The sequence below is a fragment of the Hordeum vulgare genome, chromosome 2H (assembly GCF_904849725.1).
Source record: "Hordeum vulgare subsp. vulgare chromosome 2H, MorexV3_pseudomolecules_assembly, whole genome shotgun sequence".
NCBI lineage: Eukaryota > Viridiplantae > Streptophyta > Magnoliopsida > Poales > Poaceae > Hordeum > Hordeum vulgare.
Window position 1 is genome coordinate 420,749,402 of NC_058519.1, and position 20,322 is coordinate 420,769,723.

Here is a 20,322-nt window from a genome sequence, read left to right on the forward strand (position 1 = left end):
ATTAGTTTCTGAAAACCTACTAGTTCTATACTCCAATGCATGTTTCTACCATCTTTTCTTAAGGTTTCCATTGTGTAACTTACGTGCTTCCCTCTAACTTGAAGAAACATGAACATGACAAAAAATTCTATACATCAAACCCATGCTTCCACCATAATAAAAAAATGTCTTCATGTTGTAATATACATGCTTCCACAGTTAAAGCTTCCAGAGTAAATGTCTTCATGCTGTAATATACTTGCTTCCAGAGTAAATTCCATACATCAAACCCAAGCTTCCACCATAATAAAATAATGTCTTCATGATGTAATATGCATGCTTCCAAAGTAACAACTTCCAGAGTAAATGTCTTCCTGTTGTAATATACTTGCTTCCAGAGTAAATTCTATACATCAAACCCATGCTTCCACCATAATAAAAAATGTATTCATGCTGTCATATAAATGCTTCCAGAGTAAATTTGTTCATGCTGTAATACACATTCTTCCAGAGTAAATTCTATACATCAAACCCATGCTTCCACCTTAATAAAAAATGTCTTCCTGCTGTACTATACATGCTTCCAGAATTATTTTACATGCACAATCATGTTCTCAAATCATTCACCACATGCTCCATGCTTTCGTGCCGGAACTACCGGCCTTCTTACTACAAATTATTGAAAGACACAAAGCAAAATGGGCACAGGATATATCAAAAGCTACATCGAGACTTTCTAAACTGCACGCCAAGCGCATGGAAGAGTTTGCACAAGATGTTTTAGTGGCCACAAAAGATAATGCTCCAGATCCAACAAATTATTCTTCACCTCATAGGGTACTCCAGGACACACATACCGAACAACCACAGCCACCTGGTCCAAAAGAAACTCCCGACACCAGGTTTTGGAAGGAAGCAACTGCATATGCCGATGAGGTGGAGAAAACCGTTACAAAAAAATCTCAGAATAACCAGGATGTAGCTTCAACATCCGCTCCTGGTGCGAACCAAGTTTGCACCCAACCACGTCCCTCATCACATCAAGACCAAGCTGCCGACGCTGTTACAACACCTCCTGTCACGAAGCATTCCACCAGCGATGAAGAAACATTGCGGAGGGTCATTGATTCTTACAAAGATCCGAGTTTCAGTCTTCTACCCCCCCGGTCAGACTTGGACCCAAGCTTTCGCTGAACCACCTCCATCAACACATGAAGGTGAAATTGTGGACGCTTCTACAGCTGTAGTACAAACCACAACTGCAAGTACGTGCATCACATACCATATTACAATCTCATTTCGGTTTCACTTATTTTTTTCAATAAAATCACTTGCACGTATATCTGCTCGTGCAGGACCTACAACCATGGCAACAGTGGAAGCAAATCTGGCACACAGTAGTCACGAATCATCCCCAATACATGCACCAACACCAACATCCCCCACACAACTCACACAGGTGCACCTTCTTACACTTTCTGAAAAATGCATCCACTAACCCCTTTCGCAGCTTCCATTTAAACGCGAAGACACGTGTCCAACAATTTACATGCGTCTACTTGGGATAACACATCCGAAGGACCAAACATGAGACATAATGTCAACGAGGTACGGTTCCACCCTTTTCCAACTCACTCACACTCCTACTACAAAATTCAGTCTACACCATTAACGATAAAATATTTGTACAACCTATCATCCATCCAGGGGGGTCAACCCACCACCGGAGATGTCCTTCACACCATTGGCACACAAACTCAGGAGAAGAAGAATAGGAAGAAGAGAGCTTGTCTTCGGAAAACTGAGGACACAAGGCTGAAGAAAATCAAGGTTACAAGCTCTTTGATAGAACTGTACAACAAGTACATCACCGCCAGATGTTTAAGGCCTCCCAAAAAACTGGTAAAAGGTTACATCTCACAACTTTTTCATTCTATCACATCCGTGCACTCGCACCCTATATTAAGTTTATGATTCACCTGCAAGCAACTCATGCTTCCTTGGTTGCCTAGTAATGTGTTTATACTTACAAAAAATGCTTCATCTGATTACGTTTGTTCGCAATCACCCTTGTATTAGGCCACCTTTCATCGATTACGGTGGGTACCATATATCATATGAACACTTCCGTGACGCACTCAAGCCACGCGGATGGGTTGACACCTGTACAATGGAGCTCTACATTCGCCAGTTCAACCTTCAACAAACAATGGAAGCATGCAGCTCTGCCCTTCCTACCAAATACGCCTTCTCACAGTCCTTGACGGTAACAACCTTCGCAACACATCTCTTCGGTTTTCCATCTTCACTTATTTTAATATTCTTTACATTGTATTTCATAACTTTCATCAGGCAAAACTAAGCGTGCCCGAGGATAAATTCGTTGCAACCAACTGCCTTCATGAATTCAACAATGCCTACCAAGATGGCTCGCTCAAGTCAAAGGATATGGTACACTTCTCACGCCATAAAACACTGTGCTCATCACTTTATATCAATTTTTCCAAACTTCCAATTTGCAACGTATCATGTACTGACGCACAAGACATCGTTTAAATTTACAATCTATGACCACCTGGAAACAAATTCATACCCTTCATACCCATAATATTTTGCAGCTTTACTTCACCATTCCCCACAAACAACATTGGATACTATGCTGCATCAACCTTCTTTACAAACAGATCAACATATTCGATTCAGACAAGAAGCTGAAAAATGATGAAGTGTACGAGTTGTCAAACAATCTGGTGAGCACTCTCCTAAACTAACAGTAACTAATTACTGTGTGATGTTTTTCTGGTGATGCGTCGATTACATTTTGCATCCCTTTATTTTTAGGTTACCAACTTTATGACACTGGCCGCGCATGCCAAAGCATTCACAAAGTTGGATTTCATGAAGTTCACGTGCTTCAACCCCCCTGATTGCCCCCAACAGAAAATGCAGTAAGTTTATACAATCTTTTTCACCTCAAGTCGGTGATGAAGAAAATTCACACTACGTATGATGCTCTCTTCTATATTTTTGCTAGCTACGATTGTGGAATATTCACAATGCTCTTCATGAAGCAATGGGATGGGAAGAACATGGCCAACTTTTCCAAGGTATTACCCTCCTAAACCAAGCAGCTACTCATGTCTTAATTCAATGCTTCTATCATCACTGTTATAAGTTTCCATCAATCATATTTGTTTTTGGCATGCAACCAATTATGCCTTTTTTCAGTGCACCCGTCTACAAAAGTGCATGCTTCATTGTTCTAACCACTCACCCGACTTCTACCGCAGGATACATATGACCATCGGGCGAATATCACCGAACTAATCATAACTTCGCAACTCAACAACCAAGATCCAACCAGGGTACTGAAGACCAACTGAGGAACCGTCTTAGTCGCGATCAAACAAATAATATTCCTCGTAGAGAATCACGCCGACGAGCATTCAACAGAATAAACGATCGCGCTTGTGCAAACTATGTGCTTCCAAGTTTCTTTTTTACTTCCAGCTAGTTGTTTTTATTACACAATTCAACTTTGTTACCAACTGGTGCTGATATTTTTGTGTCCTTTATCTGGTACTATTTTGTACTCAATCATGACTTTTCAAGCTGGAAGTAACAGAGCATTGTTTTTTCGCTTCATGATGCTGTTTGTCGTCTACGTACTACCAACACTGAAAACAAAGTGTTCGTTACTTTTCACTGTGCTTGCTTCTTGCAAACATTACTCACCTGAAACATACATTCTTGCATGAATTACCAGAACAATCTTCATAAAATTTGTGAAGCGGAATGCTACATATTACTTTGCATTGTCAAACAAAAATTCACATTGATCATAGTTTCCACCAAAACAAAACCTTGATTTATCCTCAATCAAAATCCCAGTACATAAACATGACTATGCTTGCTTCTTGCAAACTTCACTCACCTGAAACATATATATTCACATGAATTCTGCAGCCACCCTACATGAAGTCTGCTTCATGAAATCGTTGTGCTTCCAGCGTGTCGTTAACATACTTTCACAACTTCAAATATCAGAACTATATTCACAAAAATTGTGAAGCAGAAGTCCACATATTATTTTGCATTGCCAAAGTAAATTCAAGTTCATCATAGTTTCCACCAAACAAAACTTAGACTTAACCACAATCAAATCCTTATCGCTTACAACCCATAAATGTCTAAATTATTTTACGCAATCTCAGCAACTTATTACACCACATCACAGTACGCGGTAACCTTCGGAAAAAAATTATTTACAGTGTCAACTCCGTCTCTTGCCTAAGTTTTTCAGCTTCAACCTTCTGTCTCTGTCTCTCAAGCGCGAGATACGGGAAATTCCTCTTGTCGTGCCAATCCTCCTTACAATAAGAACACACACCCTTCTTCTTTGCTTTTTGTTGTGCCTTCTCCTGCCTCAGCTCCACCAGTGGTTTCCTCCTTTTCTCTTTACCTTTTGGTCTACCTTTTTTGGCAGATTTTGGCGGATTCTTCACATTTCTGCTTCCTACTACTTCAACATCAACACGTGCTGGTGGGTCTGGGTCTGGCAAACCACCTCACAACCTCCACTTCCAGACCAGCTTGCTTAGCTCAACCACTCCACCAACAAAAATCTTGTACGTCTCCGGACCAAAACATGCATCCGAAGCAAGTGTACACATCTGGCTGCACAGGTCATTGTACGTGAGAGTATTTGTTTCCGGAACCTCTGAACCAACATTTCCGCTTCTTGCAGGTCTAATTGTTGCTTCCTCAGACCATCTATACATCATGTATTGCTCAGGTATTTCTTGCACATTAGTATGCACCATTACCTTTAGAATGTGATGACACAAGATCCCATTCATGTGGAATCTGTTGCATGAGCACTCATACGACCTGTCAACTGGGTCGATAACAACCACACGTATTTTACTTGAATCAGGATCGCAACGTCGTAGCTCAAACTTAAACCGATTACCTTCAACCGGATTAATCATCAATGCCATTGTCTCCTCCATCATTTCCTTAAACTTTCCAAAGGCAGTCCTGGTATAAAACTTTGATGCTTGCTCCTCTATCTTGTACCTAGCGGAAGAAAATACATCCGTTTTCAACAGGAATACAGAAGCATGATAACAACATATAAGAAGCAAACTTTTCCTCCACATGTTGCAGATTATATCAACATTTTTTCCACATTTAGTATAATTGTACGTTTCATACCTTGACCACAACGGAGCAACTGTAGCCTCGCCAAGGAAACTAGCATTGTCCTCCCGGTCAAGCCTAGTTTCCTGTATGTACTCGTACTGCTTCACAAACTGCCACACCGAGTCATGAGGGTGCACAAGCTTCTTGAAGAACGAGTTCAAGCCTTACGACCTGCCAGTCGTGCCTGTGAAGGGAAAGAAGTTTCTTTTGAAGTACGCCGGTGCCCAGGTGTGCCTGCACTCCCACATGTTAATCAGATGTGGGTGCTCACCAAGCTCATGATTCAACACCATCCGCTGCCATGCTTCCTCAAATTCTACTGCACTGTCGGTCCCATTCACACAGTATTAGAATTCTTCCTCAAAATCTGCTCTTGTCCTGAACAACATACCCAGTTTTTCCTTCACTATCTTCAGCACGTGCCACTTACAACATCTGTGTACTATTCCAGGAAAAACCATGCTAATAGCTTTTGACATGGCTTGGTCTTGATCTGTCATTATACACCCTGGGGGGTCATGCCCCATTGCATCCATCCACTTCTCAAAAACCCACTTGAATGTCTCAATTTTTTCATCTGGAAGCAACGCACATCCAAACATTATGGTTTGCATGTGGTTGTTTATTCCAACGATCGGTGCAAACGACATATCATACCTGTTCGTACAAAACGTAGTGTCAAAGAACACACAATCTTTGAATTTTTTGTATGCCTCCCGGGTCCTTCCATCAACCCAGAATAGTGCCCTCACTGCTTTATTCTCGCCTTCCAGCTTTGCATAAAAGAAACGTGGACTCTCTGCATGAAGCTTCTCAAAATACTCCATCGTTTTCGCCATATCATTCAAAGACACCTCATTTCTCAACTTAGTTCTAATGTTTGCAACATCTCTGGCAGTGTACGGAAGGTTGCCAAGTTCCCCATGCAAGTCTCCAAGCGTTGCCATGATCAACGCTGTTGGTATGTACCGATTATGCAATGTCTTCAGAAACATGTAGTCCTCATACGGTACCTTCCTATCAGATCTGTAAAACCTTGTCCATTCCCCCCTACTCATCATTGTGTGTGTATGTTGCTCCTCAAAAACAGTTACTTCCCATTTTCCATACCTCAACACCACTGCCATCCGTGCTCTGCATCCATGCCTATTGACTCCGTTTCTCTTCCCCTGTGCTACAAGTTTTTTATTGCCAAAATCTGGTTCCTTCCTTGATGCAGTGACATTTTCTTCTACTGCTTCATACTACTCCGGATCACACACAACTTGTTTTCCTCCATCTTGGGTGCTTTCCCCTCCTGCATGAACACACTCGAACTCTCTCCTGATTATGTGGTTACACCCCTTCTTCTGAGTCCTCTTAGTGTAACATATCCTAGTGCCAAAACCCAGCTTCTTAGCATAGCTATTATACACCATTTGTGCTTCCTCGATGGTGTCGAAGACGAATCCAACATATGGCGCATCTGGCCGAGTAGTTGTTGCATCATCAGCAAATGGAATATATGTCCCCCCTTCAATGTCCTCCATGGTTTCATCCTACAATGAAGCATATTTTTTAGCATCATCATTGCAAACATGAAATCGTAGAGCCAAATCATTGGGCAAAATTTGAATATATCTGAACACAGACCATATCTGAATGCATCTGGACATATACGGTGCTAAACATATCACGACATAGTCTGAACATAGCCCATGACATTAAAATCTAAGCTTCCAGCAGCAAATTATAATGTATCGAATGGCAACAAACAGTGCTTCTAACTACGTTCTCTCACATTTATCCTACAGATTCATCAGCAATCCCCCATGGTGTGTAAAAGACCAACCAAATGATGCATCATACTACTAGTACACATCAAAACTAAAACCAACATCAGAAAATAGAAATCTAAATACTGCGAACATGTATCAAGGTGTTCATTTTACCTCATAATCTCCAATATTCACCACAGGAGGATTCATGTTCGTCCGATTACTCGAAGCAGCAGCACCCCAAACGCCTCCCGAACCTGTCGTACTACCCGATCCATGCCGCCAGAATGCATCCAAAATCCCTCCATACTCAATATCTCGTCTTAGGTGCGCCATTTTTGCAGCCACTTGTCTCTTGATGGAAGCACTCGCACCACAAATCTGAATGGAGAAGACACAGGGGAGAGGAACTGTTCTCCCGCGGGAGGAAGCGTGTGTCCAGGGCGTGCATTCAGGGCCACTTATTACGTACACCCAACAGCTTAATTACAGGTATTAAAAGCCTCAGGAAGCAGGACATCTAATCTAATCTGAGGGATCCCATCACCCGCATCCAACGGCGCATAGGCAGTCTGATGGATGCTAAACGCCTGTAGACTGATGCCTAGCGCTTGCACTCTTGATGGATGAAACACTAAAGGGCCCTATGACGTACTCCCCATGTACGAAAATACTTGTCATAAGAATGGATGTATTTTAATTCGGAGGGATGCTCGTTTTTCCACCTTTACAGGTTGCAGGGTGAACAATATACTTTAACTTTAGGGGCAATTTCGATGTCAGGTGAAAAATTTAGAGAAACAATTAATGAAGAGTTTTTTTCACTTACATGTGACGCGGTAGGTAAATTTTGTTGAAAGGCCTTGATGGATACAAATAAATAAAAATGGATGTATCTAGAACCAAAATACATCTCTAGATACATCCATTCTTATGGCAAGTATTTCCGAACGAAGGGAGTAGTAAATTACGACAATCATCTAGAATTGGTGCACCCATCAGTGTGTGCTCTTCATTCAAGTTTAGAGCATCCGTGATGATCGTACTCAAAGTTGTTAGAATCGTGACTCAAGTCTTAGAATCTTACGATCTTACGATCCAAACTAGCCCCTCCGATTCTATGATTTTGCTCACAGAATCTAAGTTTCTATGATCCTAGTAGTTAAGATTCTACGATTCACGATCCTAGTAACGGAGCTCCGATCCGATTCAGAATCGCGATTCTGACAACTTTGATCGTACTGTCAGACTGGATCATGATCTTATCATAGCCAAGGCCCCGTATAAACATGATACCCTACCACATGGCCTCCACCTGTGTTGATATCACATCACCAACTTGTCTCATTAGCGTTGTTGCTGCCGCAATGAACCCTCCGACGTGGTCGCGCACCACCATCCTACACCCTCTCGTGTGATCTTCCTTGGTGAAAGCTGCATCCACATTCAAAATTTGCACCCAAGCCTACGCCCTCTTCCATGTCTTGTGACGATCCACCAGACTTGGCTTACTCACAACACGTATATAGTTCAGTGACAGTGCTCAAATGGACATCGATGTGCGGAATGGGTCATGTATCTGCTCTCCTTTGGCCATGTACCTTCTTTGCCACCATAGGTACCAACATGTAGAAGCAATGACCTCCAGGATATCAACAACGTGTGTATAATTCTGGCAAAACTTGTCATCACATAGGAGAAATTCCATTACCTTCGCGTCTGCTTTGTCTATCGGTGTAGCTTCGTTAATATGATTGAGGAGGCCCAATTCGAGCCACACCGATCTAGCTCGCTTACACCCAAACAAAGTGTGCTTCGAGTCCTCTATCCAGCATGAGATTCTCCACTGACCGGAATGTGACAATTTGCAAGTGTACTTCTAAAAGGGAGAGTGTTATATGGACATCTCCAAATGGAAATTTTGACTTTTCCCAACATCTTGAGCTTCCACAGTAATTTACTTTAACTTTAGCTGCAATTTCAATGACAGACAAATAAAAATTAAAAAAATAATGAAGAGTTTTTTCATTTACGGGTGGCACGGTGGGTAATTTAATTCAACTTTATGTGTGTCTTAGAATAGTGGACAAACAAAAAAATCAGGGAAATGCAACGTCTTTTATTATTATGTATAGATTAGTTTTTTTCTTTCTTTTGTTGGTAAGCATTTCTTTACATAGCAAATGCCATCGATATGCAGTCGCTTTTTTTCCTACTCTCTTCTCCCCTATGAAGTTATGTTCTCTAGATTTTATGTGAGGTAACGTAACTCTAGACAAAGAGTTAATAGAAAAAATATATAGGATTGTCTTTAGGACAAGTATATTTGTGCATTAAATAAGGGTAAAGAAAAGCTCAGGATATGGATACATAAGATTTATGAGAGATAGAAATTTATGTTAGTCATCTCTATCTAACAATATGGTATCATAGTTTACATATAGTTGGAGTATATTATCTTAATGTTCCTTTTGTTTATGTATTTAGACCATATGGTTTTTGTTGTCCATGACAATGTCATACAGTCCAAATGGTTGAGAGACTATGATATGTAATTAAATTAGAAGTTGTATAGAAAGTCATTTTAAGAGTTTAAGTGGATCTACCCTTTCACAGTCACCTGTGGCTAGCTGATGCAGGTTGCATGGGGTGGTCGTGTGGGACCTAGATTGTCCTTGTATCCCCATGAACATGGGATCCTTGCCTCGTCGTCTTCCCTCCAAGCGTTCCACAATTCTTCCCATCTTCATGATGGAATCTACCACCTCTCCCATCATGTGCGACCGTAATACATGTGAGAGGAATTGATACGCCACCCTCTTGTCGTCACTGCAATTTTCAACAACGGTCACCCCATCTCCTCGTTGTCTCTTTTCTTATATACGCAAGGACCACGACACCAGCACAACACTTGTCGGAGGAGTTATCATGCTCATTATCATTGTCACAACACTAATTTTGTCAATGTAATTGTCAACTAAGTTGACACTTCTGCTCATTTCCCTCCTTCCTTCTCTACCTAGAGACTACCTCGACAGGGTGACCTCATGATACCATCCATCCTTTCAAAAACTCAATGCCAGGATGGTTTCAGAGCATAGCTGGACAACACCATGGTGCATGGTCGACTTCTCTAGATTGAGGAGCAATGACTATGTTTTTCTGGTCTTCCCGTTTCTCTAGTGTGATGAGCGACGACTATATTTTCCGTATTTCCACCGACTTTCTTGTGTTTGCGTATGGTTGTTTCTATGGGATGAAATACGGAGCCATGGTCTTGTAGAAGTAGATGTTTGTGCAATGGAAGCTAAATTTAGAGGATGTTATACTTTTTGGTGAGACGTGTGTTGAAATGTTTTCGAAAACTCGACGTAGTGAAATATCCATTTTGAAAGTTGGGGCTTACATTTCTGAAGCATGATAATTATGTCAAAGGATTTGCTTAGATCAGTGTAAGTCCATACATAGAAGTTTTACCGTGATTTGAAAGTTGAAAGGAGAAGAAGGAGATGAGCAAAGACGAGTTGAAAAGGTACTAGAGAATGGAGTCTCATGAACATGGTCTTAATTCTCGTTCATAATTCATCCCGTGGGGGACTCTTTTGCTCTTACTCGCCAAACAACAGATCCCAAGCTTATGATACAATGGAGACCTTTGATCTACGACCAATCATTGGAGTGGTCGTTTTGGGCATTGTTAAACATATTAGATATGAGTCCTATAATATCAACCTCCTCCTATAATTCCGTTTAACCTCTTATATCCCCTATACCCACCAGATCAAGTGATCAATTGTGACACCCTAGATTCTGTCCCTTTATTTTTCTTTTTAATTTCTTCAAGACTTTATTTAAAATTTTCCTTTCTGTGGCTGTGTGGTCTGGAAACTTGGGAAGATCATCTCTTCCTAGTCTCCAAAGTGGCTTTCCATTCTCAAACCTTTCCCAAGGCCATTTCATTTCCATCTTATCCCTAAGCCATATTCTTTTTCTTGGGAATATTCCTTTTTCTATTAAAGGAATCACCCTATTTGCTCTATGTTGTGAAGCAACCTATATTTATGTCTCTCCAAAAATTCCCAATTAATTATCATAATTTTTTTGGTCATATATTCCTCAAATATGTCAAAATATTTCCTTGCCTAGTTAAAAAATAATTCAATGATATTCCTTTAATTTTCCTAGTAAATCTTTCTTAGACAATTTCCAAAGTTTCTGTCTAGAAAGGAACTTTATGAAGGAGGTACTATCTAGGCATATCCAAATGGTTTGAAATTTTTACATGACCTTCATATGCTCAAATAATGGCTCTCCTCCAAATTTGTGAAGTTCTCCTTCATCCATTGAATCTCAGCATCAAATCTTAGTTTCTGGTTAAATTTTCAGTTTGTGAAGCAACTTTATTTTATATTGCTTCATTATTGATGAAAATTTACCAGCACCTTTACCTACCCATTTATCTTGCCTCCGCCAAATATGGTATCATTTCACTCAGCCAATATGGCTCTAGAATTTTCTTAGTTTATGTCGAGAGATAAGCATTGTAAAAGAAGTACCATTTTGGTGTATCTAGTTCGTATAAATTCTTTGCAGTGTGTTCATATGCCCAAACCATTAATATCCTCCAAATTTCAGATCAATACAAGAAACCATGTGAGTGCCTCTTCCTAATTTTCATTTTTGTCCAGTGGGGTACATTGTACAACAAGTGCTATCTAGGTTCATCCAATTGAGGTGAAAATTTGCATAGATGATCATCCTAGTGATTGATCACTCTTAGCCAAAGATCCGAGTGTCTCCCAGACCAATTTTCCTCGGGAAGCAACAAACACCTTGTTGTTCTATTGTCTTCAATCAAGTTGTGGTCACATCCTGAGTCCATATGCTTGTTCTTTTGCATATTGGCACTCTTCGGTGAATGACCCATTAGGTAAACAAGGTTTGGCCGACTAGAGTGCATGTCACCGCTGCTTTCACGCGTGACCACGCACATGGCATGCCAATGCCGCATCTCGCAGTAGAACTCCTGTGTTCTTGTTTATTTCTTCAAGCTCGTGCCACCTCTCCATGTCCAGCAGCTTCCATTCGTCGTCGCCCTCGGCCTGGACCCCTCTCCCCCTCCGGATTTTTCCTTTTCACGCCATCCCCGTCGAGGAACAACACATGCCCGTGACTCACGTCGTCTTCCCCTGCCTTGGCATGTTGCCCACGTCGTCCACATCCCTTCGCTTGCCTATTTAGAGCGTGGCCAAGCTCTCCCGCAGACCCTCAAGCCCCTCCCCAAGCCTCTGGAGTCCCTATTGCTCCCATGGCCGAAGTGGCCGTCGGCGATCCTCTCATCCGAGTCCTCCCCGTAGCTCTCTCCCTTCTTCTCCTCTGTGCCCAGAGCCCCCTGGAAGCTCTCAAGCTGCACCTGCCCTGCTCTCCCCCAGGAAGCCCCGCCAGCGATGCTTACTCGAAGCTCTTGGCCTCCATGGCCCCATCAGGGGCAATGGTGCTGTCGGCCGCCCCAACTACCCCCGCGGCCACCCTTGGGCGCGGTGAGGAGCGGTTGGGCTCCCACGCCGCCGACCAGACTCCTAGAGCAGAGATACGACGATGGCGTCGGCGCCCGAGCCCCTCTGCTCCCCCATCACAAGCTAGGAGATGACCAGGGAGGCGTTGCGGTGGGTCCCACCCATCAGCGTCTCGGTGTTGACCGGCCCAGCGCGGTGACCGTTTTTAAGTAGAAGTGTATTTCCCAGAGTACGCCTCCCGAATTAGAAAGAGTATTCTGCTTCTTCTTCGGGCTGAGGTATGTTTTCTGTTTGCAGAAGGCGTATTCCTATGAAAGGCGTTTTTTGTTTTTCATCCACGGGCCTGTTTGTGAGGCTCTTTTTGCACATTGGTCCGTGATCTTTGTCCATCCATATCTTCGCGGCTGTAACATCGATTCAGGTGATTCCAAAGCCCTCGTCTTTGTATTGTCAAGCTTGTTGTGTTGATATCATTTTCATGATGTTGTCACATTCGGAAAATGACCATTTTGCCCTTGCCCTTGTTTAACCCCCTTCGAGAGAGAAGTATTTCTGGTGAATCTTTCCACGAGCCTCTCGCCCTTCTTCCCGGTGAATCCTTCATCACCACGCAAGCCACGATATCCACTTGCATGATGGCCTTGCAGTAGCCATGGTTTCCACTTGAATGTGTAATAATTGATTGCTCGGTTACTAATATTATTCCTGTTTTGGCTATGCTTGTGGATCCATGCATGCCATCATGCTATGCTCCTATGCAACGTGTTAGTTATGTGATTACTTGCTAGTATTGTTCTCATATGTCATGATTCTTATTTCCTGTTGGTAGTATTGTTCATATGATGCATGATTATCATTAGTTATGAAAATTATGTGTAATATGCATGATCATCACTATGCCATGTTCATCTACTTCCAGTAGACTAAGTGCTTTGTTATTGTTGATGCAACCGCTTCACATGTTAAATGGTTATAATTCCCATCCATGTTCATGCTGATGTCATGCTCATATGCATTGTCATTTCATCCTTTTTATTTTTATTATGACTCAGCTCATTACTTTTCAAGTTAGCTGGATATTAATTAAACTTTAACACCTGTTGGCTGAGTCATAGTGCCATCGAGTCGAGCTGACCAGTGCATCCACGCTTGCATGTATGAAGAGGCCTTAATGCAGTCTATTGTCATGCCTCTCACCGGTGCCTCCAACCAGGGAAGGGTAGGTGGGCGCGCTACCTTGATCGGGTAGGCAGCCATAAGCCTTGTGTGCCTGTTGTTGTTGTATGGTACCGTTGTCCCCGTTTGGGACCGTTTTTTGTTTTGCCACAATAGTGGCCAGGTGATGTCCAGAGTGGCATCCAGGGCCACCCATGACTTAGACCAAAGGGGAGTTTGTCGGAGTGGCCGGGAGAGTGTCCTGCAATAGATCGGTTTTGCCGGAACGCCGCTGGTCCACCCGAATGGGAGCATGAAACCTTGGGTTCCATAGTGTGGGTACAGTGTGCTAACCTCTGAAGAGTGTGTATAATCTAGCGATAGCCGCGCCTGCGGATATGGGCCCAGTTCGTAGTAGGTCACACTATGAGTCAACAGTAATAATAACTTGATTAATAAACAACTTGTGTTCGATGAGGAAAGAAGTTGGTTGATATTTATGTAATCATGAGAGGATCAAAGTGGTATCATGGATACCGAAGTTGGTTGTGGTTTATGATGTCATGTGATGATTCCGGGTAAAGATCAAGCTCCTTGTGGTTATGTAATAATCATTACGGTATTGTTAATACCAAGATCGATTTGATCCCGTGTTTATCATGTGATGTCCACGATGTTAAGTTGATACATGTGGTGATTACAAGACATGATAGTTTTGTTGGGGAACGTCGCATGGGAAACAAAAAAAATTCTACGCGCACGAAGACCTATCATGGTGATGTCCATCTATGAGAGGGGATTTCCGATCTACGTACCCTTGTAGATCGCACAGCAGGAAGCGTTAAGAAACGCGGTTGATGTAGTGGAACGTCCTCACGTCCCTCGATCCGCCCCGCGAACTGTCCCACGAACCGTCCCGCGATCCGCCCCACAATCCGCTCCGATCTAGTGTCGAATGGACGGCACCTCCGCGTTCAGCACACGTACAACTCGACGATGATCTTGGCCTTCTTGATCCAGCAAGAGAGACAGAGAGGTAGATGAGTTCTCCGACAGCGTGACGGTGCTCCGGAGGTTGGTGGTGATCTAATCTCAGCAGGGCTCCGCCCGAGCTCCGCAGAAACGCGATCTAGAGGAAAAACCGTGGAGGTATGTGGTCGGGCTTCCGTGGCAAAGTTGTCTCAAATCAGCCCTAATACCTCCGTATATGTAGGAGGGAGGAGAGGGGCCTTGCCTTGAGGCTCAAGGAGCCCCAAGGAGGTCGGCCAAAGGGGGGGGGGAGGAGGAATCCTCCTCCAATCCTAGTCCAACTAGGATTGGAAGGTGGAGTCCTTCCCTTCCTTCCCACTTCCCCTTTTTTTCTCTTTGATTTTCTTTTATCCTACGCAGGGGCCTTCTTGGGCTTGCCCACCAGCCCACTAAGGGCTGGTGCGGCACCCCTAAGGCCTATGGGCTTCCCTCGGGTGGGCTGGCCCCCCCGGTGAACATCCAGAACCCATTCGTCACTCCCGGTAAATTACCGGTAATGTCGAAAACTTTCCGGTAATCAAATGAGGTCATTCTATATATCATCATCTCCGGACCATTCCGTAAACCCTCGTGATGTCCGTGATCTTATCCGGGACTCTGAACAACAACCAGTAACCAACCATATAACTCAAATACACATAAAACAACGCCAAACCTTAAGTGTGCAGACCCTGCGGGTTCGAGAACTATGTAGACATGACCCGAGGGACTCCTCGGTCAATATCCAATAGCGGGACCTGGATGCCCATATGGGATCCTACATATTCTACGAAGATCTTATCGTTTGAACCTCAGTGCCAAGGATTCATATAATCCCGTATGTCATTCCCTTTGTCCTTCGGTATGTTACTTGCCCGAGATTCGATCGTCAGTATCCGCATACCTATTTTAATCTCGTTTACCGGCAAGTCTCTTTACTCGTTCCATAATACAAGATCCCGTGACTTACACTAAGTCACATTGCTTGCAAGGCTTGTGTGTGATGTTGTATTACCGAGTGGGCCCCGAGATACCTCTCCGTCACACAGAGTGACAAATCCCAGTCTTGATACATACTAACTCAACGGACACCTTCGGATATACCTGTAAAGCATCTTTATTGTCACCCAGTTACGTTGTGATGTTTGATACACACAAGGTATTCCTCCGGTGTCTGAAAGGACCACGATGACACCTAGAGGGGGGGGGGGTGAATAGGGTATTTAAAAACTTCTTCGGATTTGGCTTAAACCTAATGCGGAAATAAACTAAGAGGATACTTTTCAAGCACAAATCCTGAATGCAATAGGCATCGCAACGTGCACCAACAACACGATCTACCAAGATGGACACAACACGGTTACTAACAAGCACAAGTAAGTTACACAAACTTACTTGAGCTATATCACACAATGAGTAGGTTAACGACACAAGATACTAGATCACACTATAGCACACGATATATCAAAAGCTGCAAGTGTGAACGTGTGGATATAGAGGGTATGCTTGAACGATTAATCTTGTACAAAGAAATAGCCAACTCAATAAAATGATCACAAACATATGCAAAGTATGTATGCTCAAGTAACACAAGTAAACCACAAGTAAGGAGTTAGGGTTAGGGATAACCAAGGTCACTGAGAGAAAGATGTATCCCGATGTTCACTTCCTTGGAGGGAAGCTAGTCACCGTTAGAGAGGTGGATGTTACCACGAAGGCACACCAACAACACGAAGGCTCACCCTATTCTCCCTTTGAGATAACACCACGAAGGCGTTTCTGAACCACTAGTGGTAAGCCTTTGAGGTGACTACCAAACCCTCACAAACTTTTCCGGGGGTAATCACACAGATTGATTCCTCTCCGAAGAACTCCTACCGCCTAGGAGTCTCCAACCTCCAAGAGCAACAAGATCACGAGGAATGCTTAAAACTTGCTCAAATCTCAAATAGCTTGGGTTGAGAGGAGGAGAGGGAGACGATCTATCTTTTGGTTGGAACAACTCTCAAAGGGGCTCACAAATGCTCTTGGGATCTAAGATTTGGTGTGAGCAAATGTGTGTGAGGTAGAAATGTGTTCTTATGAAGATATGGCTGTGTTGGACCCCCTCTCACGAAGTGGGAGGGGGTATATATAGTGGGGAGACTAAAGTAACCGTTGGGGTCACTTAAGTCTGACAGTGGTCGGACGTCCGACGGTTTCCGGACGTCCGACAGGCGTCGGACGACCGAAGGAGTGTTCATATCAGTTGGCCACAGTGTAGTCGAACATGGACCGGACGTCCGAAGAGAGGGTCGGATGTTCGAGACTTCAGCTCTATTCAAGGGCACCGGATTTCCGGAAGAGGTCGGACGTCCGGCCCTCGGACGTCCGGAGGAAGCCGGATGTCCGAGATTTTGACTCTGGTATAAGGTTCTAGTTTTCTGAAGTGGTCGGGCGTCCTGCCCTCGGACGTCCGGAGGTAGCCGGATGCCCGAGGCTTTGGTTCTGTTTTGGAATCAAACAAGAGGAGAGGAGATGTGGCTTGAGCAGAGAAGTAGAGATGTAGTTTTGAGCAAATTTATCGCAATACCCAGTGATCCCCTCTTAATAGTGCGGGATCCCTAAAGACTCAAGAATCATAAAAAGAAGGGGTACCGATGATCTATACTTGCGTGTATACTTTTATTCGCTGATCATCACTCCGCACCACTAACGTCAAAGGAACTGATACCTTTGAGTTAGCCTTTCACTTGAGCTTGGTGTTGTTGTTCCTTCTTGACTCAAGTTGAAAGCAAGACATGATGAAGTCTTCAAGAAGCTCTCCCATACACAACGTGGAAAGCCTAGCTTGTGTATTCATCTTCATCTATCCACCATGTGAGCATCCACAAGATTCAAGCATGTAGTACTCAGGAATGCTTATCTTGATCTTGTCCTTGTTAGCACATGAGCTAGTCCTTATCAACACATGATCATTAACAACAGCTTAAAGGGGATTAGTGATTAGTTATCTATATGTGTGTTGTCAGCAACACCGAAACACGATTAAGGGCATGACTGCACTTTCAATCTCCCCCTTTTTGGTAGTTGATGACAACATACATAAAGCTCTCCAAAAAAGTAAGTTTTGTCGAAACTCCCCCTGATTATATGCATGGTAAGACAGGTAAATGCGGGAGCACCCCCTTAATATGTGTATCAAAGAAATCATATGGCAGCAGATCACCACATGGAGTAATAGAACAAAACATAATAGCATACGATGATGCATGGCATTCATACATAGTACATCATTGTCGTTTATCCATACATTATCGTAGTTCCACATGCAAATTGAGTTCAAAAGTTAAAACTCCAAAGAGTAAAACTAGGATACATTTCTCCCCCTTTGGCATCAAGTACCGAAAAGGGAGGCATCAGAAACATCCACAATGCTCAGAGATCATCATCACCATCATCCTCATCATCCTCATCCTCAGGCAAGCCACTGCCACCAGCCTCGTCAAGAAAATCAGCCCACTCAGGACCAGATGGGAAGCCAAAATCAGAAGGAGGAATAGCAGGAAGAGCCTCATCGTCACTGACATCAAGATTGCCTGAGTCTCTCAGACGAGCCTTGAGGGCATTCTTGGAGGTGATCAGGCGCGAAAGCACATCGTAGTTCTGAGCGCACTGGAAGGAGAACGCCTTCATCATGGCAGAATGGGTTTTGCCAATGAATTTGGCAAAGCGACTGAGAGGGGCAGAGCTGGATGAAGGAGTGTGTGGCCTGAAGCAGCACGACGAGTGGAGGTGGATGGGGTTTTCCTAGGAGCATAGTCATCCGCCATATGAGTGGGGATGACCCACTTGTGGTGCGTGTGAGTAGGAGCAACCGGGAAAGCAGCAATAAAGTTGATGAAGGCCTGGATGAAGGGGCATGAGGGAAGGCTCGCTTGTATTGAAGACTAGCGTGCCAAATCTCATGCCACAGAAAATGAGGCACATTTATCTTGCGCTTGGGAAAATCATGCAAGTGTGACATGATATCAATGCAGTAGCCGCTGGAGGTTCCCGTGTCACCCATCTTGGGGTAGATGGTGCGGATAAGGCATTTGAAAAATGATAAAGTATGGAGACCGCCAGATAGACACTTGGTTGAGATCTTTCTGTTTTTCATCAGCATCAAGTTCATGACGTGGTTTGAGAAGAGACCCACATGCCGCAATGGATTTGGGAGCATGGTTAGGGTCACTTTTGTGAATTTTGAAACTGGTGTCGGGAAAACCCAGAGCGGCAACAAACTCCGCATAAGTGGCCCTAAACTTCGTATCAGAGGTCATCCAGCTAACGGAGTCATCAGAATGAAAGTAACAAGTGGCATAGAATTGGTGGATGGCGCCAGTGTTAAAATCGCACTTAAAGGCAAGGGGAGCAGCTAGCCCCGAGGACTCAAGAAGCCCAATGGCACCCGGATATTTCGTCGGGTGAGTGCGGATGTGCTCAAGGTCAATGCAATGATGAACTGAAATACCTTTAGGAACTATGACAGTAGAGAAAATGTCCGCTTGGACATCTGTGCGAAACCGTGAATCCAGAGAATCACGTTCAGCATCGAATTGGTTGACATCTCTACGAAAAGTAAAATAGGCGGATTTGGTTTTTTTTGGTGAAGTCCTTGACTGCACAACCCAAGGAGGGAGGAGGCTCTAAGGAGATACGTCGAGCATCACCTGCTGGCTGTTCAGGAGGAGGCGGTGGCATATATGAGGGCCTGCGAGTCCCCGACTTCGGCACAGTCTTCCGAACGGCAACGTATTCAGCACGTTCCTCCACTTCAAGCTCATCACGTTCCTCCGCTTCAAGCTCATCTTCAAAGTCAGAGCCATCAGACGAGGAGATAGGCTGTGGAGGAGGACGCCGGGTGACCCGTTTGTAGGGACGGTGTGGTACATCGGTGTCATCCGATCCCGTGCCAGGAGCGACACGAGCGGATGAGCCAGCAGAGTTCTTCCGGGCAGTGTGCTTAATCTTGGTCATGATTGGAAGGCCTACACGATTGGAAACCCAATGGGGAACGGTCACGGTCAAGACACATGAACGAACACATGAACTAGTGAGAAGGGGAACCAATCAAGAGGGAAACCGAGATTTACCTGCAGATTGGAAGGAGAAAGGGATGGAATCAGCCAAGGGTATGGCCGGAAGAAGGATCCCGCGGAGGAGGAGGGCAACCGGAAGAAGAAATCGCGGGGAAGAGCTCTTGTGGTGGCTGGCGGCGGCTGTGGAGGGAGAGGGAGAGGGCGCGTGGTGGCTAGGGCAAGGCCAGCCCGCGCCCCTCTATTTATAGAGGCTCCCGATGGGTCGGACGTCCGACGGGCGTGAGACGTCCGGAGGGCATCAGCCGTCGGACAACTGACAGGTGCCAGATGTCCGGAGTGTGTCAGTCGTCGGATGTCCGAGGCGCGTCGGACGTCCGAGAGGGAAGTAGGCAGAGCCAATTTCTGGAATCTTGATGATGAGGTGATTTGAGTGAATCGAGCGGAGGTAGCATCCAACAGTTATTTCATATAGTAACTATACCTTCCCATCGCTCGAACAACGGAGTATGTGGTGGGTTTAACCACCAAGTTGATGTGCTACATCGAGACAGGGACACTTAAGCATTTTCTGTCATGCTCATGATGGTGAAGTGATAAGGAGCATTTTCGCGTGTGTAGCAACCAAGAGCCTCTCAACTA